Source organism: Triticum dicoccoides, chromosome 2A (assembly GCF_002162155.2).
Source record: "Triticum dicoccoides isolate Atlit2015 ecotype Zavitan chromosome 2A, WEW_v2.0, whole genome shotgun sequence".
Classification (NCBI taxonomy): Eukaryota; Viridiplantae; Streptophyta; class Magnoliopsida; order Poales; family Poaceae; genus Triticum; species Triticum dicoccoides.
In genome coordinates, this window is record NC_041382.1 from 783,712,476 (window position 1) to 783,723,989 (window position 11,514).

General features: G+C 41.5%; 1 pseudogene; it reads left to right on the forward strand.

The window, feature by feature from the left end:
- Positions 1–7,198, forward strand: part of LOC119358481 — a 43,384-nt pseudogene extending 36,186 nt beyond the window's left edge.
- Positions 7,199–11,514: the final 4,316 nt, after the last annotated feature.

The following is an 11,514-nucleotide window of genomic DNA, read 5'->3' on the forward strand; positions in this document are numbered from 1 at the left end:
CCATCGTCGTCGTCGTCGCCGTATGTCACCGCCCCAGAGCCCGTGCCCTGCCCCGCCCCTGCCGTCGCCGTCGCCATCGCCACCCACGCTGTGAGTTGCCGCCGCCCCGGCCCGCTATCTTTTTTTATTAGTAAAGTTTATTTTTTTTTGTTCATATATAATGTAGATGTATATATAAATGGATGTATGTATGTATATATGGATGGATGAAAATATTGATGTGATGTTTTTTTTCATAGACCTTTTATGTTCATAGAATTAGTATTTTTTGTTCATATATATATATATATATATATATAATTAATGTGGATGTATATGTATGTATGGATGGATGTATGTATATAGAAAATATTGATATTGTGATATATAGATTATTTTTTCTTTAGAATTTTTCTGTAGATGATATGATGATGACATATTGATATTGTGATGTCTGCTCGGCCGGCGTCTAGTAGTACAGCCAGAGGCGGGAGGCAACACAGATTCGGTCCATCTCTCAAGCCTCTAGAGAAGTTACCATACGAGAGGACCGTGAAGGAAACCACGAAGATCATGCAAGCCGAAGTGAGGGACTTCTTTGAAGGGGTGAAAGCAAAGAAACATCCACCTCCGGAGGAGAAGATAGATCCGGTGAAAGCGAAGCACACTCTGGCTGCCCTGAAGAAACCACCAAAGTATCCGCCGAAAGGAAACTATGAGCGCATATTGAAAGGTCATTTATCGAAGCGGAGCAGTCGGGAAGTACTATGAGTGATCAAAGGTTAAAAGAACGATGAGTTGGGAAAAACATTGCCCAGCTCGGCGAACAAGCGAACCAATCGTCCCCCCCGCTCAAGGTGTCTAGCGATATCGTCGCTATTGATCCGAGGATGGTGCCCGGTTATACCAATCTTGGAGATTAGGTGCCCGACGATGTACATTATGATTTCTTGGAGGTGGACGAACACAGATACCATTATGGGAAGCCTCTCGTCAAAGATGAAAGATCTCTAACAACGATGATGCGAAGATTCCATGATTGGTACATGAAAACCTGCAGAGAGTCTGGGGGTGAATATTTTGACACCGAGAGTTAAAGAGGAGCATGACCTCGTTGGAATTGATCTGTTGAATGTTCCACTTGAGGAGTTCTTCCAGTTTTTCAATCAAAAGGCCCTCGATCAATTAACAGTCACTTGCTACTGTCTGTAAGTACTACTTCTGTCATTAAGTCTCTATATATAGGTCAGCTCTTTCATTGCATGTATATATAATTATCCTCACTATATTATGCAGACTGCGGATCGCCGAATTGAAGAAAAGACAAATCAGTGATATTGGGTTCATTAACACAAATCTCATAGATGCATATACGGTTGAATTTAAGGCCAGAGAGACCGATGCCAACTTTCTACGATCGTTGGTAATAAATGAAAACAAAGATATAATACTCTTTCCTTACAACTTCAAGTGAGTGTTACTGTCTTGTGCATATTCGATTTCCCTTATTAGTCCAGGTTATAGTAATGTAATTGATGAGTTATGCATGCGTGCGCAGGTTCCACTATATTCTCCTAGAGATTAAGCTTGAGCAGGGACTAGTAACCGTCTTAGGGTCGAGACAAAAAGATCCCCAGGAGTATGCGGACATGACTGAAATGCTCGAGAAGTAAGTTAAATCGATCATATCATGGGCTTTGGATACACCGGCGAAGTTTGCGCCAACTCTCAATGCGAGAAAGGGCAATGCACGGTACCGAAGAGGCTAGCAAGGATGAACGGGTGAGAGTGCGTATAATCCATGGACTCAACATTAGTCATAAAGAACTCGCATACTTATTGCAAAAATCTACAAGTCATCAAAAACCTCGGCACTACGCGCATGCTCCTAGGGGGATAGATTGGTAGGAAAAGACCATCGCTCGTCCCCGACCGCCACTCATAAGGAAGACAATCAAATAACACCTCATGTTTCAAATTTGTTACACAACGTTTACCATACGTGCATGCTACTGGACTTGCAAACTTCAACACAAGTATTCCACAAATTCACAACTAATCAACTAGCATGACTTTGATATTATTACCTCCATATCACAAAACAATCATCAAGCATCAAACTTCTCTTAGTATTCAATTCTCTATATGAAAGTTTTTACTATTCTTGGATGCCCATCATATTAGGACTAGTTTCATAACCAAAGCAAACTACCATGATGTTCTAAAGACTCTCAAAATAATATAAGTGAAGCATGAGAGATCAATTATTTCTTCAAAAGAAAACCACCACCGTGCTCTAAAAAGATATAAGTGAAGCACTAGAGCAATGACAAACTACTCCGAAAGATATAAGTGAAGATCAATGAGTAGTCGAATAATTATGCAACTATATGAAGACTCTCTAACATTTAATAATTTCAGATCTTGGTATTTTATTCAAACATCAAGAAAAAATAAATAAAATAAAATAACGCTCCAAGCAAAACACACATCATGTGGTAAATAAAAATATAGCTCCAAGTAAAGTTACCGATGAACGAAGACGAAAGAGGGGATGCCTTCCGGGGCATCCCCAAGCTTACGCTCTTGGTTGTCCTTGAATATTACCTTGGGGTGCCTTGGGCATCCACAAGATTAGGCTTTTGCCACTCCTTATTCCATAGTCTATCGAATCTTTACCCAAGACTTGAAAACTTCACAACACAAAACTTAACAGAAAACTCGTAAGCTCCGTTAACGAAAGAAAACAAAAGACCACTTCAAGGTACTGTAATGATCTCATAATTTATTTATATTGATTTTAAACCTACTGTATTATAACTTCTCTATGGTTTATAAACTCTTTTACTAGCCATAGATTCATTAAAATAAGCAAACAACACATGATAAATAGAATCTGTCAAAAACAGAACAGTCTGTAGTAATCTGGATCAAACGTATACTTCCGGAACTCATAAAATTCTCAAATACATTTCTGGACGTGAGTAATTTATCTATTAATCATCTGCAAAAAGAATTAACTAAATATCACTCTCCAATAAAAAATGGCAGCAATTCTCGTGAGCACTAAAGTTTCTGTTTTTTTAAGCAAGATCAACAAGACTTTCCCCAAGTCTTCCCAAAGATTCTACTTGGCACAAACACTAATTAAAACATAAAAACTCAATCATAACAGAGGCTATATAAATTATTTATTACTAAACAGGAGCAAAAAGTAAGGAACAAAAATAAAGTTGGGTTGCCTCCCAACAAGCGCTATCGTTTAACGCCACTAGCTAGGCATGATGATTTCAATGATGCTCACATAAAGGATGAGAATTGAAACAAAAAGAGAGCATCATAAAGAATATGACTAGCACATTTAAGTCTAACCCACTTCCTATGCATAGGGATTTTGTGAGCAAATAACTTATGGGAATAAGAATCAACTTACATAGGAAGGTAAAACAAGCATAACTTCAAAACTTTAAGCACATAGAGAGGAAACTTGATATTATTGCAATTCCTACAAGCATATATTCCTCCCTCATAATAATTTTCAGTAGCACCATGAATGAATTCAACAATATAACTATCACATAAAGCATTCTTTTCATGGTCTACAAGTATAGAAATTTTATTACTCTCCACATAAGCAAAATTCTTCTCATGAATAATAGTGGGAGCAAACTCAACAAAATAACTATCATGTGATTGAAAATTAAGATCAAGATGACAAGTTTCATGGTTATCATTATTCTTTAAAGCATACGTGTCATCACAATAATCATCATAAATAGGAGGCATGCTTTCATCATAATAAATTTGCTCATCAAAACTTGGGGGACAAAAGATATCATCTTCATCAAACATAGCTTCCCCAAGCTTGTGGCATTGCATATCATTAGCATCATGGATATTCAAGGAATTCATACTAACAACATTGCAATCATGCTCATCATTCAAATATTTAGTGCCAAACATTTTATAGATTTCTTCTTCTAGCATTTGAGCAAAATTATCCTTTCCATCATACTCACGAAAGATATTAAAAAGGTGAAGCGTATGAGACAAACTCAATTCCATTTTTTTTATAATTTTCTTTTATAAACTAAACTAGTGATAAAACAAGAAACTGAAAGACTCGATTGCAAGATCTAAAGATATACCTTCAAGCACTAACCTCCCCGACAACGGCGCCAGAAAAGAGCTTGATGTCTACTACGCAACCTTCTTCTTGTAGACGTTGTTGGGCCTCCAAGTGCAGAGGTTTGTAGGACAGTAGCAAATTTCCCTCAAGTGGATGACCTAAGGTTTATCAATCCGTGGGAGGCGTAGGATGAAGATGGTCTCTCTCAAGCAACCCTGCAACCAAATAACAAAGAGTCTCTTGTGTCCCCAACACACCCAATACAATGGTAAATTGTATAGGTGCACTAGTTCGGCAAAGAGATGGTGATACAAGTGGTATATGGATAGTAGATAATGGTTTTTGTAATCTGAAAATATAAAAACAGCAAGGTAACTAATGATAAAAGTGAGCGTAAACGGTATTGCAATGCGTTGAAACAAGGCCTAGAGTTCATACTTTCGCTAGTGCAAGTTCCCTCAACAATAATAACATAATTGGATCACATAACTATCCCTCAACATGCAACAAAGAGTCACTCCAAAGTCACTAATAGCGGAGAACAAACAAAGAGATTATGGTAGGGTATGAAACCACCTCAAAGTTATTCTTTCCAATCAATCCATTGAGCTATTCCTATAGGTGTCACAAACAGTCCTAGAGTCCGTACTAGAATAACACCTTAAGACACAAATGAACCAAAACCCTAATGTCACCTAGATACTCCAATGTCACCTCAAGTATCCATGGGTATGATTATACGATATATATGCATCACACAATCTCAGATTCATCTATTCAACCAACACATAGAACCTCAAAGAGTGCCCCAAAGTTTCTACCGAAGAATCACGACGAAAACGTGTGCCAACCCCTATGCATAGGTTCATGGGCGAAACCCGCAAGTTGATCACCGAAACATACATCAAGTGAATCATGTGGTATCCCATTGTCACCACAGATACGCACGGCAAGACATACATCAAGTGTTCTCAAATCTTTAAAGACTCAATCCGATAAGATAACTTCAAAGGGAAAACTCAATTCATTACAAGAGAGTAGAGGGGGAAGAAAACATCACAAGATCCAACTATAACAGCAAAGCTCGCGATACATCAAGATCATATCATCTCAACAACACGAGAGAGAGAGAGAGAGAAAGAGAGATCAAACACATAGCTACTGGTACATACCCTCAGCCCCGAGGGAGAAGTACTCCCTCCTTGTCATGGAGAGCGCCGGGATGATGAAGATGGCCACCGGAGAGGGATTGCCCCCTCCGGCAGGGTGCTGGAACGGGTCTAGATTGGCTTTGGGTGGCTACGGAGGCTTCTGGCGGCGAAACTCCCGATCTATTGCGCTCCTCGATAGTTTTAGGGTACGTGGGTATATATGGCTGAAAGAGATACGTCAGGGGAGCCACGAGGGGCCCACGAGGGTGGAGGGCGCGCCCTAGGGGGGTGGGCGCGCCCCCCTGCCTCGTGGCCTCCTTGAAGCTTCACTTACGTGCACTTCAAGTCTTCTGGGCTTCTTTCCTTCCAAAAATGAGTTTCATGAAGTTTCAGGTCAATTGGACTCCGTTTAATTTTCCTTTTCTTCGAAACCCTAAAACAAGATAAAAAACAGAAACTTGCGCTGGGCTCTGGGTTAATAGGTTAGTCCCAAAAATGATATAAAAGTGTATAATAAAGCCCATAAACATCCAAAACAGTAGATAATATAGCATGGAGCAATCAAAAATTATAGGTACGTTGGAGACGTATCACTAACACAATATATGAAACACCTAAATTAACCCCCCAAAACCTCAAAACCACCCCTTAAAAAAATAAAAACCTCAGCTCCTGCCAGCTGCTGACGCGTGAACGCCTATTGGTCCCGGTTGGTACCATCAACCGGGACCAAAGGGCCTCCTGCCTGGGCTCGCCGCACTGGCCATGTGGAGGCCCATCTGTCCCGGTTCGTGTAAGAACCGCGACTAAAGGCCTAAGGCTTTAGTAATGACCCTTTAATTCCGGTTCAACAACCGGGACAAATGACCCTTACGAACCGGGACAAATGGCCCATTTTCTTAGTGTGATTCTTCTCGATGGCCGTCGGTATCTCAATCGCTGTTGCCGTCGTCAGCTACATTCAGGAGAACATCGGTTGGGGGATCGGCTTCGGCATGCTTTGCGTCATCATGGTTTGTACCTTCGTCGTATTCCTCTCTGTCACGCCCACCTATCGCTTCTGTGCGCCCACCATCGACGCCGAGACTTCACCCGCCTCGGCCACAGCCTTGCCACGCTCGTCAGGAGCTCAAGCTTCCCCTTCGGTACAAATGGACACCAAGACGAGGATGTTGTGGCCAAGTCCGAGGAGGCGCGCAGCATGCTCCGGCTGTTGCCGATTTGGGCGGCATGCCTGGCGTATGGTGTTGCATATACGCAAATCATGACACTATTCAACAAGCAGGGCCGCACCTTGGATCGCCGCGTCTTCGAAGGCCTTGAGCTACCGCTGGCGGCACTTCAGACACTGGGGCCAGCGAGCATCCTGTTGTTTGTCCCCATCTACGACCGTTTGTTGATGCCTGCACTGGGGCGCGTGACAGGCAAGGCATCGGGGCTGACGTTGTTGCAGCGCATGGGCACGGGCATGGCCATGTCAATGTGTGCAATCATCGCAGCGGCGCTCGTGGAGGGCCAGCGACTAAAGACAGCACGGGAGCACGGGCTGGTGGACGACGCTGGGGCGACGGTGCCGATGAGCTGGGCGTGGCTGGTGCCACAGTACGTGATAATGGGTGTGGCAGACGTGCTGGCAGTGGTGGGCATGCAGGAGTTCTTCTACGACCAGATGTCGAGCCAGCTGCGCAGCCTGGGCCTGGCGCTCTACTTCAGCGTCATGGGCATCGGCGGCTTCATCAGCAGCGCCCTCATCTCGGTCATCGACAACATCACGCGGAGTGGAGGTGGCGATGGCTGGTTCGCCGACAATCTCAACCGCGCCCACCTCGACTATTTCTACTGGCTGCTCGCCGGGCTCTCGGCCGCTGAGCTCATGCTCTTCCCTTGGCTCGCCCGCTCCTACACCAACAACAACAGCAACAAGAGGATTCAGCACTGAATAAGCATCGGGACCATTCGAGGTTGTGTAAAAATATGGTCCACAATGTTAAGTAGGTAGGAAACAAGAATCTTTTAGTATCCAATGCATCATAGACCGGTGGAAAGTGAGCCGAATGAAAATTGATTGCTTGCTGCTACCTAGCACGAGCTAGCTTGAGTGTCCCGGTACTACAACTGTTTATTCTGAAAAGGTAAATACAGTAGAAGTCACACAACTTGCACGCAATGTTTAGTTTAGTGCATAAACTTATAAAATACGTGTTTCTGATCATCTAACTCGTCATCTTGTTCATATATTGTGCTTTCAACCGTATCCTTACTAGTGCCAAGGTGGCAGGGCCACCATCAGTGGCTGAGGCTGTTTTTTTTAAGAAAGGACCCATACATTCTATTTATTTTTACACAAACAATCCTCAAATAAAATGAAAGAAGCTGCAGCGCATGATGGGATTCAAACCGATGAGCTAGCACGATCCGCCTAGCGTAGAGAGCCACTAGACCAACTAACAGTTGACGCTTCCTCAAAAAAAAAATCTAACAGTTGACGCTAAAATTCATAGTTAAAGCTATTTAACACGTACTGCATAAATAAAAATAAAAATTAAAACGACAAAAGGGTTTGCTGAAAAGGGAAAGCCCCAGTTTGATACTATGGCATCGTGTACAAGTGCCAACCATCAGGCCACACCGACACTTAGTAACACAAACAAATTTTATCTTGTATATTGTTTTTTCTATGTAAGATAGATTTGATTTTAGTTTATCAGTGATAAATAGAGATAAAAATGATAAAAGTGTTATGTATTGTATAGTATAAAATTTATGTATTCCAATGGCAGTGAGCTATATTTAATTTTTTTACGCAAAGATAGATCTTTTTTGCACATAGTACCTAACTTTAAATATATATTCCCGCAAAAAATAGTGCAGAATGAATGAATGCAAATTCTTTTGGACAAACCAACGAAAATTTTGGTTGAATTTGATTTTTTTTAATTATAAAATCTGGATAAAGGAAATAAAATGTAGAATGAATATACGTAAATTCTTTTGGACAAATCAACAAAAAATTTGTTTGAATTCGAATAATTCTAAATTTAAATATTTATATAAAAGGAAATATAGTGCACAGTGAATGTACGTATGTTTTTGGACAAATAAACTCAATTTATGTTTGAATTTTAATAAATGTAAATTTAAAAATCTAGATAAAAGAACATACAGTGCAGAATGGATGTACATAAATTATTCTGGACAAATCAAATATTTTTTTGTTTGAATTCGAAAAAAAATAAATTAAAATCTAGATAAAAGAAAATATAGTGTAGAATGAATGTACATCCTCGAGCCCGAGGTCTGAACTTTTTCATAATAGTAGTCCAAGTAACTTTGGTTTAAGTAATGAAAAAATTCGAACAAATCAACGGAAATTTTGTCTGAATTCAAATAATTTTAAATTAATAATCTAGATAAGAGAAAACGTAGTTCAGAATGTGTACTTTTACTCTTTGATATATATCTTAGGAGTCTCAAATAAACATGAAGTAACATTAGGTGGTTGGTTAGGACGCCCGCTTTAGTGCAACAGGTCGGCGGTTTGAAGTGGGGTTTCCCTTTTTCCTGGTTTGATTTTTACTTTAATTCGTATGGTCTATGTTATACTCCCTCCATTCCACAATGTAGTGCTTCCTCTATCCACGTGCTTCAACTTTGACCGTAAATTTGACTATCGAGACCGATTGCGGCTGGAACAAAAATCATATCAGTGAATTCGTATTCCAAAGAAGTTTTCAATTATATATTTTTTTCTCCCGCCGTAGTTGGTCTCGTTGGTTAAATTTATGGTCAAAGTTGGACCTCAGGAAGCGCGGGCGCACTATATTTTGGAATGGAGGGAGTATAAAGCAAATTGTATACATTTAGTGTAAAACTTCAGCTGGTCGAGTGGCTGTCTATCCTGGGCGAATCACAGCAGGTCGTGGGTTTCAAATCCCACAAACGTTCCAACGTTTTCCATTTATTTCAGAATTTTTGCGTAAATAAATAAAATACAAGGGTGCTATCTAAAAAAGTGCATGCGGATTACCACCATCTCAGCCACTGACAGCGGGCCCCTCCATGTGGCATGCATAGGGATACGTCTGGATACCGTAGAAAGCACCGTATATGAACAAGAGGACAAGTTAGATGACCAGAAACACATATTTAACAAGTTTATCACTGGTGGAAAAAAGGCCTTTGGTCGCGGTTCGCAACTGCCATTAGTCGCGGTTGCGCAACCGCGACCAAATAAGCGCGACTAAAGCCCCCCACCTTTAGTCGCGGCTGCTTAAGAACCGCGACTAACGGCCCGTCCACGTGGGCGCCAGGCGGCCGTCGGGGCGGAGGACCTTTAGTCGCGGTTCTTCTGGCCAACCGCGACTAAAGGCCGCCACAGGTTTAGGGTTTTAGCCCCCCCCTAAACCTGTTTTCTGTTTAATTTGTATTGTTTTATTTCTTTTGTGCTTTATTTTAATTTTGAAGGAGTTTCATATATTCTACGGTACTACATACATGCATATGAATGTACAATTTCAAATAAATTTGAAACTAGAACCAAAAAGAATTCAAGAGGAATATACAATATATATTCAATATCATCGGATGACCATATACAATTTTGAACAAGTTTCCATACATGATTTAATGCATATAAAGTTCTACGTCCTCGTAATAGTGTTCTCCTTTAGGATGGAGGACTTCCCTGCTGAACCATCCAGCTAGTTCCTCTTGAAGTGGTCGGAAGCGAGCTTCTGGACTAAGCATCCACCGGAGGTTATTCCTCTGAGCATTGGTATCACTCGGAACCCGCTCAGAGGTGTATCTCCGGATCATCTCACAGACATAGTATCCACATAGATTGGTCTCCGGTGGCTGAATATCCCCAGCATTCTTAGCCTTTAACATTTTGAATTCTAGCTCTTTTTTGAATTCACCGACCTTTGTATCTACGAACTGTCTCCAAACCCTACGAGGCAAAGAAAATTAAATGAACAAGAGAGTTATTAATTAGTTACTTGATATTAGGAAATGAACGAAATAGGCCGATCGATATAGAGCGCAAATGAATGAAAATAATTACTTCTGCAGCATTCTTCTCATGCCGCCCCAAAGCTTTGGATCCATATTCACAGAGTCCTGGACGAGACATTCTGAGGTGTTAACTTTAATTACTAGCAGAATCCAGTGGAACCTGCGGACACGATACATGCACAGTACGTCATGCATAACTCATCGATTAGCCGGCCACATACCATGCATGGAGTAAACAAAAGAGAATGTGCTCAAGACAGAAACACTCACTCAAAATGGTAAGGAAATAGAATATCACTTTTGAGTTCCTGCTTTGTAAGAAACTGCCACAGGTCTGCCTCCACGTCGGCGGGGTGACGCTCCAACACATGTCCATTAACGATGTGTGGGTCAATGAACCCAACATCATGGATGTTCCTTACTCTGCATTCCTTAATCTTCATTCTGCATGTATAATAGCGGACACAACAATATAGTTAGGACATATATATAGTGCAGGCAATATGAATGAGATGGGGTAGAAATTAATAAATCACTTACAGAACGTAGCAACCGATGATAGATTTATCGAGCTCACGCAGATTGAAAAGCTGGAACAATTCACTCAGTTTAATTTGTACATAGTAATGTTTGAAGTGATGCTCATGTCTAACTTCCGCATAAATATATTCTTTGGCGTTTTTATTTTTTATGTAACCCTTGTACCATTTCAGCAGACCTTTCATTTGTGGAGGTAGATCCTTTTCCTGCGCAGGCTCGACGAGAGGCCCATTCTTAACATATGTAATTACTACCTCCTTCACTGGCGCCTCATCAAGGCCTAACAGTTCACGAAGAGTAATACCTAAGTTGGCCGCTTGTTCTCTGGCACTCGTTACAGTCAATCCCTGTGCTGCCGCAGCTTGTATGATCTCGGGGGCATCCGGACAGAAGGCTTCCACTATAAGCGGGGCAATCGATTGTTTACTTTGTTCCCCGAGCTGGGCAACTTGTTTCCCGCTTTTTTTACTTTCGGCCTTCTCCCGCTCTTTGTTCTCCTTGAACATGAGTGCCTGCCTGCGAAGTTCACGTGCATAGTCGTTAGGCAGATTCTTCGCGGCTTGGGACGGTGTGCTCAAAAATGACTTAGCCCACTTCTTTTGCTCATCAGAAAATACTGGCTTGGGCTCGGGCTCTCTTTTCTTCTTGCAGTCCGCCTTCCATTTCTCCAAATCAGCAGCCGCGGCCGCGTCGACTTCCTCG